General features: G+C 46.8%; 1 long non-coding RNA gene across 1 annotated transcript; it reads right to left on the reverse strand.

Moving 5' to 3' along the window:
• Positions 1-3,712: 3,712 nt before the first annotated feature.
• Positions 3,713-10,386, reverse strand: LOC144151783 (uncharacterized). Its single transcript, XR_013318970.1, has 3 exons — positions 10,116-10,386; positions 7,168-7,244; positions 3,713-5,525 (listed from the first exon to the last, which is right to left on the reverse strand). It is a non-coding gene; the product is annotated as an uncharacterized LOC144151783 (long non-coding RNA).
• Positions 10,387-10,901: the final 515 nt, after the last annotated feature.

Here is a 10,901-nt window from a genome sequence, read left to right on the forward strand (position 1 = left end):
AAAAAGCTAAATGCAAATCCTCATAATGGTCGGCGTTTTGTCTTCATCGACGAAGAAGAGAAAATGATCCTCAAAGTAGAGGGTCGCCTTTGACGCAGAAGTAGGGTAGATACCCGTACTGTAAACCTCTGTAATTTAGTCAGTTGCGTGTCGTCATTTCCGCCCTAGCCTTCGTTTAAACATAACACTGGTCCTATTAAAATTGTCGCCGCCATCTTTAAGGACATGTGAACAGCTAGTATCCAATATAATCATTGTAATTATCATCGTCCTCCGTCTCGACGCACACAATGGGCCGAGGAGCTAGGTGTAAACTAGAATAATTTTAGTGATTGATCATCGCGATTGTCTTCATCGTCTCTATCGACGCAAGCAATAGTACATGAAGCTAAATGTAAACCGTGTTGATGGTTCCTGTCGACGTTGTGAGCGCCGTTTTCAGTGGCTTCAAAATCCATTATACTCGGTGACAACTTACGAACGGCACCCGAAGTTGCCGCTGTGCCTTATCACCATAGCCGGATGTTTCTCCGCGCGGCGCAAGTAGGGCGTTACTGGGAATATTTTGAACATGGCGTGAGCCGTTCCCGTGATTTTTTGGGCTTAATATGCTTATAAACGCTCCAGTGACGACAAACAAACTGCGTGAGACAAGGCAGACGATATCAAGTATTCATAGCAAACTTCTTACAAAACGCGCGTGCAATGGCGTCACGGGTCCGGCGTTTTGGCGGAGTGATACATTACATGAGGTAGTGCCGTTCGTGAGTTGTAACCGAGTATACGTAATGCTTGCCTCTGCGACATCGGGTAGTCGATTTCAACGTAAACCAATTTCCTCCACAACCAGGGTTGCCATGCTCGGCGATTTGTCGCCAAACTGGCGAATTTTCTAGAATCGTGGTGACATTAAATTTCAGTGTGGCCACTTGGCTACTTCATGGCTCCTTTGAGCATTGGTGACTTGATATATTTTCAGGCACTTCCGAAGCCCCACTGTTCAAAAAAAGTGTCTTATATGACCTTTCACTGCATTTCAGCCGTCGAGACAAACTGAACCAACAGTACAGAAACAACGTTAGGCAGACGACGGTGGTCTGGCAAAGTCTAGAATAGGTTCCAACAAATCAGTCACTCAGACAACCACACCGTACAGCAGTGCTTACTCGCACGAATCGAAATCGGCCTTGGCCTTAATACTATCCCGCACCTAGTGTCGTATGAATAGCGTCAAAGCCTTCAAGCAACGCCGTCGGTTTAAAAAGTGATGCTGCAGTTGGTTACGCGAGCTTGAGGTTTCATACAGAGTTGTGAGAACTGTGTGTGACGACGTATAATAGGCGCGGAAATGTAAAGAGGCAGCGAACGTGGTAAAACATGGTGTGCAGCGAAGTTATTTTCTAAGTCATTCAAATTGCTTGAATGCTTTACCCAAACCTGCATATTTTGGCTTTTTTTGTAGGCAGTAGTCAACCACTGACGCATTCCCGCACCACAGCAAACGAATAAAATTTGGATAAGGCATTTTACTTCTCGGAATATCTGTATTTTTTCAGCGAAGGTAATCCAAAAGTACTTATTAACATTGCCTTGTCGAAAATGGCGACTTTTCTTGCTCCTTTTCAAACATTCAATTTAAGGTGGCGAATTTTTTTTGCTACTTTCGGAAATTTCCTGGCGACTTTTCCCTTTGAAGACCTGGCAACCCTGCGCGCCACGACTGCACTGAAGTAGCAACACCGGTCTGTGAATGGATGGGTGGAAAATACTTTATTGAATAAATCCTGCAGTAGGTAAAGCCCGGCTGACGGGCCTACCTCAACATGGCCGAGCGTTGCATCCTTTTGGGGCAACCCTACTCGACAGTGACCCCTTTGCGGAGTCCGTGCCTTTCGAGTGCCTAGAGAACCTGCTGGATGGCCTGTGAAAGTCTTCCATTTCTTTTCTACTCTTCGGCCCGGGAATACCCCAAGGCTACGGAATGGTTGAACGTCACCTCCTCATTGTTTGCTCAACCAGCCTAAGCTTCTAGAAAATATGCTGCAGGTTTCTCATGCGCTTTCCACCATTTGAAAGTAGCACCTTTCTGGGTTGCAAAACCCTTAATCTAGGCGGTGGGTTGTGCGGCGTAATTTCAAGACAATTTGCAATACTCGAGGTTTCTAAAGTGGACTCTTGGACACACTGTGCACATGTCTGATTCCTGTACGTCTCAGCAGTTTGTGCCTAGCCGTAAATTCCGCCAGTTTATCATGACAAATAAACAACTCCACAATGCAGGGAAAATCAGTAGATATCCATGATACGAAGTAACTATGCGTGTGTCCGTGTGCATTTGCGGTTTGCGTGTGCGTGGGCTTGTTCTTGTGCTATAGGTTAATCACCCCGCGAATATATAGGTGAGCTACGTCTTGATAAACAGATTGCCACTAATACACCTAAAGTGGTTTGAGGAAAGCCTGCCACACTAGAGATGGCCTAAGCGCTCTGGAAGCGGTTTTACTGCGCTGATTAAAGGCTGTCACGCATGTTTGTTAGAAATAATCTGGTGCTACGTGACACGATTCGTCTAGCACAGAGCTGGTGTAATAACGCATACCTTAGTGCGGATGGGTCAGAAAAAGTAACACATTTAACGGCCCTAATCTCTGGGTAACCGCATGAAGTGAAAAATTCTGAGCGGGATCTTACTCTCACTAAAAATATATCATAACAGTGGGTTCCCAAGTTCTCTTTATTGACGCTACGGAGCCCTAAAAAAGCAGGCTATACCCTTGGCGAGCACTATCCAACTTTGTTCGCAGGCTGCAAATTCTGCCGTGGCGGTGGAACTGCCTTGGACGTGGGCCAGCAAAGAACATGTAAACGTGAAGAAAACACTCAAAATAATAAAAAATACACTTGTTTCCCTTCCGTTCCACTAGGCTCAAAGTGGAAACAAGCCTTTAAGTTGGCCAGGCCCCTATTTTTTTACAGCGCTCCGCGTATTGCTTAGGCTTCATGGTGGTTTTATTCAAGGAAAACGGGGTGTAGCACACCGAAAAAGCAGTCTGAAAGCCGATTTGTGTTATATTTATGGCGGCGGCATATTTCTAACTCCCTTTCAGGTTCACGGCGTGATGAGCGCTGCTCGGCGAGGCAGCGCCGCCCAGTTTCGGCCCAAAACTGAAACCGCACCCGTCTTGCAGGCCCGCGAGTGATTCGTGAGGCTTCCCGCTCCGCACACACCACGAGGCGGAGATGGGTGTGAGGAGGAGAATGAGGAAACACGTACCATGAAATTCGATTGGGGAAGATGTTCATGGCGGTAAATCTCACGACTACAACTGCCCGGGATGGGTCACCGTGGGCGCTCCGTGGCACCCCTCCCTGCCGAGAAAAGGCGAAATGTGAAGCAACGCAGGCTAGGGACGGGGCGCGCCAGCAGTGACTGCTGAGATGTAGGAAAAAGGGGCAATGATTCACCTTTGTATCTTATTGTTTGGCATTATTTTTGTGGTTCCCGTTAGAGTACACTCTAAGAAAAATGGTAGTCAGTAGTGACTCATTTTACAGAGTCATTGGCTTGCTACAGAATTGACTACCTTTGGACTCTTATGGGGAGGGTCACCAGACTCTCTTTCAAACAGAGTCCTGGGACTCTTAGGGAGGGAGTCGTGACGAAGAGTCAAGAGTGAGTCTGCAGGACTCCTGAAAATTAGTCACAGTGACTCCGAAATGGTAAACGAAAAGAGTCTGCTTGACTACCTTGTGGCCCAGCAATGAGAGTCGTCCTGACTCTGTTTGGAAAAGAGTCTTGTGACTCTGTTAGACCGAGTCAAAAAAGGCTATGCAGGACTCTGTAAGGGAAGTCACCTCGACTCCTAATTTTCAAACGAAGAGAGTCTTCATGACTACTTTGCGAGTAGTAAAAGTAGTCACACAGACTCTCCGTTTGGCTATAGAGAGCCCGCTTGGCTACTTTGGCTACTACATGACCCCAGCCAAGTCGCCCTGACCTGCTGAAAGGGAATCCCGCGACCCCTGAGATAGAGCATGCAGGACTCTGCAGCACCGTCACCGACACTGAAAATCTGCAAAGAAAAGTCCAGTCGATTATTTTCCGACTCGAGCAAACAGAATCGCTTCAGAGTCGATAGGATAAAAAAATACCATACAGATACTATTATGACCCTATAAGGACAGCCATGCATACATGCAAGAAACATCAATGCAAAGTACCAAAACAACCATTTTATTGAAATAAAGCCTACAACCGTTTCAAATTATGCATTGGCTCAATGACTAGAAAAAAATTGACACAAAATAAAAATCACGAGTTTTTGTCTTAGACAACATACAATGGACTATAAGAAACGTGAGAAATACAAGATTCAAAATTATCACCTTAAAATTTGTGTCTCACATAACAAAAACTTGTTACATTGAACGGGACAAGCAACACTGAGTTCACATATACAAAACACAACCCTACAACAGTGATCAGCCATCAGCTGGTTGCTCACTAACTTTACAAAATGATAAGTGAATATGAAAACACAATTTTTTTAAAAACCACATTTATAAAAAATTGCTACAAGAAATAAAAATCACGAGTTTGTCTTAGACAACATATACATGACTAGAAGAAACGTGAAAAATACAAGATTCAAAATTATTACCTTAGACAACATTCGTGTCTCAAACAAATTGTAACATTGAACAGGACAAGAAACACTTGAGCTCACATATACAAAACACAACCCTACAACAGTAATCAGCCAACAGCTGCTGGCTCAACAACTTCACAAAATGTTAAGTGAATATGAAAACACAATTTTTCTTAAAACCACATTACATTATAACAAATACAAATATTTGAAAATGTCATTTTAGACAACTGAAGTGAAAAAATTCTAGAACAATACAACTGGCAAATTGAAAACAGGACAATAAAATACACAAAACAGAGTTCGGGAGTGTTATTGCTTAATAAAAATTTCATATTGAACACATTCATAGTTCATGCATACAGCTAGGTTCGGCTTTATGATAAGACCACTTTGACCACTCATACGCAATGCAAATGAACATTAAAAAAAAGGGTGTCAAAGAATTATTAATGGATGATTGTTATAATTTTCCTGAGAATATTTTGTTCATTTTAGAACACAGAAATTTACTCGGAGGCTATATGTTGCAACACCCACCACTTGATCTGCTGGCCCTGGACAGTGTATTTATTCCCTGGCTGTCCCTGCACGAGCTCTCAAGGTAGTGACTACCTTTGTCGCCGGCATTTAGGTGCTCAAGCATGCGCCCTTTCGCACCACCATCAATTCCTCCAAAACTGTAAAGGTCTGCTTTGCAGACTTCAAGTACTGCAGGTTGTATGCCCAGTACATGGCACATACAAGAGCGATTCCTGACGTGAAGTCAAAGACGTTAACGGATACATGTTCGCACACCACCTTAATTGAGTCGGACCACAGTGGGCTGCTCCCCGTGTACAGCAGAGTCGGTCGCGAGTATGCAGTATCTGGGTCCTGTAAAAAAAAGACAAATAATGCTGAAATTTAGCTGCTGTAAAAAAGTTCTTTATGTGGACAGCCATCAATATGTATAAATTATTACTCTGACTGTCTTTAGTATGCCACGTGGACTGAAAACTAAAATACCTGCGATGATAAGTTACAGGGAAAGCTCAGTTATAGTACACCCCCCGGTTATGCGAAGACCCGCTTCTTATGATTAATCATTGGGGTCGCAGCAACCTGCCTTTAGAACCTACACATTAAATACGCCGGTTGTATAACGCACAAGTACACGCAGCTAGCTTCATGTGATGCATGACTCGCAACCTGACACCCTTATAGCGGTTCCGAGGCGCAACCCCTACACCAAATATGAATACTCAAGGTCGGGTCTAATCAGCCGGTTTTACTTTCGCCTGGACGGAACTGTACAAATTTCACGCCGGCTCCGTCTGGACGGAACGCTAAGCTCTCAGTTGTAATCCGTCTAGGAAGGATAACTCACAGCGCTCTGTTACGTCTGGACGGAACTTTAGCACTTGTATATCGTTCCGTCTCGACAGAACGCTAGCCACAGCCTTTACTTTAACATTGCGCTATCTCCCGGCTTGTCTCTTTGTGGCACCACTTTTTTTCTACTCGTTTCTTTACTACCCCAGTATGCTCAAGGCATTATCTCAAGCAATCGCGACTGCAGCCGCGCGTGCCTGTTTTTCTGTTAGTTCACAATCGGTGAAGGGTGCTCAGAGCCACAAGGTCAATTTTTATTTTTCTGGATGAGCACAACAAACAAATGCTTCAAATGCCACTCACGCTTGGTGATAAGATCAAAATAACCGAAGAGACCGAAAAAACGCTGAGCTACCGCCGACCCTTCCGTCTACATTCGTTGCTTCTTTGTTCACGAATAACAGCAGGCAGTTCCATTTAGCAAATGTCCTGCTTCACCCATTGCATTGGCATTCTCGCACTTTTGCTATGTTCAGCTTTATCCCATGGCACACAGCTAACACAGCAAAACGTTTTTGGAGCGCAGATATTGTGGAAGTAAATTTTTTTTTCAAGAATAGGTGCTTAGGTCACGCACTCACAAATTACATGAGGACAAGTTACACAGTAAATACCATGTTGCGCCGAACCATTTACAAAGCGCTGTTGTCTGTTCATTTTCGACTTATCATGTCTGTATCTAGTCTGTGCTACTTCAAGATGTTAAAAAGCACTAGCAACTACCCCGCTGTGGATCTTCCCAAAGCTTGATTTTGCTGGCTGATATCTTAAACACACTGGTTCCTTCCCAGGGTCTGGAGTTCCCCTTAAGGCTTCTCTTTATGGTAAGTTACAAAATTGAGGTTATCAAGACACCAAAATTTTGAGTGCACTTTACCTTTAGGAAAGCAAAAAAGTACATGGTCAGGGATATTTCGCTACCGGTGGTCAAAGTAACCATAAACGTTAAGCCTAAACACGTCAGCCAGCCTTTCTAAAGAGCAACAATTTTTTCCCAGTTGCTCTCTCTTACATGTACAGCATTTCTTTTAGTTTAATATTGGGTACACCCTAATATTTTTAATGCCGAGGGCAACTCAAGCCAAGAGCCATTTTTTTTGCCAATGTTGCCATCTAATTCGCAAATTAAGCTCACTGTTCTCACCAGTATCGTGAAGATGTCATCCTCTCTTTCCTTCACCAAATGGGGCAACCAAACGGTAGCGCTGACACCTTTTGCATCTGTAAAGAGAGCAAACTAAAGTTGTACAGCCGAACCCAACTGATGGAAACCATTTTCATCGATTTATCCAGTATGTCGAACTCCTTCCGCTAACAGTATAGTTGCAGTGAAAAATATAGCAAAAATTACGTCTATATCGAATAAAAATAGAAGCGAAACCCGCTATATCGAACGGCAAATGACGCAGGAATGCGCCCCCCCCCCCCCCCCCGCCGCGGTGGCTCAGTTGCTAAGGCGTTGCGCTGCTGAGCACGAGGTCGCGGGTTCGATTCCCGGCCGCGGCGGCCGCTTTTCTGATGGAGGGGAAAAGCAAAAACGCCCGTGTGTACGAGATTTCGGCGCACGTTAAAGATCCCCAGGTGATCAAAATTAATCCGGAGCCCTCCACTACGGCGCGCCTCATCGCCTGCGTTGCGTCGGCGCGTAAAGCCCTACAATCAAGGAATGCGCCCCCCCCCCCCCCCCCCCCCCAAGTTGGCTCTCCTCAAGGTGAAAGAGAAATACCGCCGGCCCATTTATCTCGGCCGCTCATCATCAGTTGGCGGCTCCTTACCTCCTTCTCGCTCTCCCTTCCTATCGTAACGCACCTGCGCCGTCTAAGGCGAGTTGTTGCACCCCCATGCAAAAATATGATCGTGGGCTGTCCACCAGGTTTTTTTCGTTCTTTGAGTTTGTACTGCTCGCGCTTTTTAGGCTTTTTTTCCGAAGTGTAGCTGTGGTGGCTAGCGCTTGATTGATTGTAAGGTTTAACGTGCCGACGCAACGCAGGCGATGAGGCGCGCCGTAGTGGAGGGCTCCGGATTAATTTTGACCACCTGGGGATCTTTATCGTGCGCCGAAATCTCGTACACACGGGCGTTTTTGCTTTTCGCCTCCATCAGAAAAGCAACCGCCGCGGCCGGGAATCGAACCCGCGACCTCGTGCTCAGCAGCGCAACGCCTTAGCCACTGAGCCACCGCGGCGGGTGTGGTGGCTAGCGCTAGAAACGTTTATTTGACGGCTCAGCTAGCGCGAAGCGGCCGAATTTGCATTTCGCCGTGAAGTTGGCAATTATAAATGGAGTCAAAAGCGGTGTAGAGCTATAGTACTACAAAGGAATTGTCATCTAGTGCAAGATAACGCTGAGTGCACACATGGCGTGCACACAAATTTCCTTGCCTGCTTCCTTGTGCCAGATTTCCACGTACGTGTGCTCGTTAAGGAGGATATTCCCCGCTTTTTGCTCACGAATGTGGCCTTGAAAACGCTCCTGCGCCACCCTAACGCATAATAATAGTTCACTCCAAAGCCCACACAATGCTAATATACCTTTAGACCGGCGGCCTATGAACAAAACGCTTACGGTGTGCAAGCTGCAGCAGGATGGTGCGCAATTTCATGTTTATACAAAAAACAAAACATCTACGCGTTGCTGGAGCAGGCGAGACCAGGCTTGCGAGCAAAACATAGAAATGCTCTAGTAACGAGCACAGTCTCTGCGCAAGAATCAGTCACAGAAGTAGCATTAAAAGCGTTCTGCGCACCACCTATATTCCTCTAGCACCAGCCACTGTAAGCTTACCCACGCGGTATTCAGACATCATAACCTGAAAAAGCTGAAAAATAAAAGCCGCATTTCACTGTGCCTCGCCGTACCATTTAACCACAAAGCTACGCCAGCTTCCTCGAGGTCCGTGTGTGCGGGATTTCGGCGCACGTTAAGGATCCCCAGGTGGTCAAAATTAATCCGGAACCCTCCACTACAGCGTTCCTCATTGCCTGCGTTGCTTCGGTGCGTTAAACCCTTCAATAAATCAAGCTTCCTCGAGGTACCCGGCGTTTGCTTTGGTTGATGGCTACTGAAATGGAACAGTTGATACACTTTCAACCGTTATCAAAGGGAACTTATTTAACACTAGTTTACCTTCGCAAACATTATAGTGAGAGTGAGGGATGGGGAGGGGAGGAGGGCAGGCCCATTAGTGCTAGTAAAATCTGCGGAGCGGGCAGTACTGAGCATGGTTTGGGTGCGAAGCAGGTGTCGATCGTTATTTGCTCAAGTTACTGCACCCTACATGCAAAGCTATGTCGGCAATGTGACGCCAGCACACAGGGGGAGCAGGCACTCGTGTGAGCCGAGCACACAGTGGCCGTAGATACCCTTATACTATCTCGCGCCGGATCACTAACAATTGTTGTCAGCGCTCTTGCGGCATGGCGACAAAGCAAACATGCGAGCGAGCAGACAGCAACATATCGCAGTGGGACACGCAGCCTCGCTCCCGATATCTCAACAACGCATGTCCGTGCGTTTTCCTCGGCCGCTGCCAGGAGACGGCACCGGGATCTTCGGCTGTGCGCACCGCGGTTCGTATTTGAATTGCCCATGACTGTACGCGCAAAATTATATTCTACCAATACATACGCGTCCCGCATTTGTACGAAGTGACTGCTGCTTGGCGCCGAAATGAGCCGCTGTCGAGCACCTACTCGTTTCTTTTCATGTTGACATTTCGCCCCTCTGTCAGCCTGAGCCAAATTCATCAAAGCGCACTCAGCATTCCGTGTTCAGGGTCAAATAAAAGCGCCAGAGGAAGTGAAACAAACTTTCACTGCGCCTTGGCCGTGGAGCGGCCATCGTGTTCAAGGTCGCCGTTTCGTCGGCGGCGAGCCATCGGCGGCGGCTCGCGCCAACGGTCATGCTGCCCTGTTCGCATACTGAGGCCGTCGAAAAACCTGCCACTCACGCAGAAATGAGGTTGGACGTTTCTGCCACGACTGTCCGCATAGTATTCAAGCAGCATATCTTACACAATTGAGCGTTATTCGCAAAGTGCACGAAGTTTTTTCACGAGGGAAAATCTCTCGCCGCGGTGAATACTTCACTTACCTCTATCAGATGCAGTTGCTGTGTTGCCGCAGCTCCGTCCGTATATCTTCCCTTATCATGGACGCTGTCCTCACGTGGAGCACGGCAAAAGCACTGTAAAATTGTCGCGACACTGACCAGCGAAACCACGTAGTTACGAAAACCGCCCTAACGGCCACAACACAAAGAACGCCTCGCCGGCGGAGCGCGCAGGCAGTTCAAAAGCTTCCACTCCGGCTGCTCGCCTGCTCGCGGGAAACGCCTGACGTCACACCTGCGGCGACCAATCAGAGCGGCATCTCTTTTTTTTTGTTTTCTATGCTCCTCGACTAGGTTCCCCTCTCCCGCCAAGTTGCGCCCCGTACCGAGTCGAAAGAGAGTCGCCAAAATTATGACTCTGATCGGTGACTCTGTTCTGACTCACCAAGCGTTAAAGGTAGTCGCGGCGCCGGGGACTCTCTTTTGACCACCTTTTTTCTTAGAGTGTATATTAAGCCCAGAGGTTCACAGACTTTTTTAAGATATTTTTTTTTCGTACTGAGACGCGCTAAAAGAGGGAAAGATAGAATATAATTGGAGATCCATTGGTGGCGATCTATCGTGAGCTTCTCATCTATCTACCTCGTGAACTTCAGGCTCGGCCTGATGCAAACGCCCTATTCTAGCTTCAGAAATCCGCAACAGCGACGCTCGTGCGCCGCACGCCGTGCCAACTGTGATTCGCACTCTGACCGTCTCAGTGGTCCCGTCTGTTCGCTTTAGCACTGGCATTGGCCGCCTATCGCTTTTTGTTTGTTGCCCACCTGT

Source organism: Haemaphysalis longicornis, unplaced genomic scaffold, assembly GCF_048455015.1.
Source record: "Haemaphysalis longicornis isolate Haplotype H1 unplaced genomic scaffold, Haemaphysalis longicornis Haplotype H1 scaffold_1, whole genome shotgun sequence".
In the NCBI taxonomy this organism is placed as follows: Eukaryota; Metazoa; Arthropoda; class Arachnida; order Ixodida; family Ixodidae; genus Haemaphysalis; species Haemaphysalis longicornis.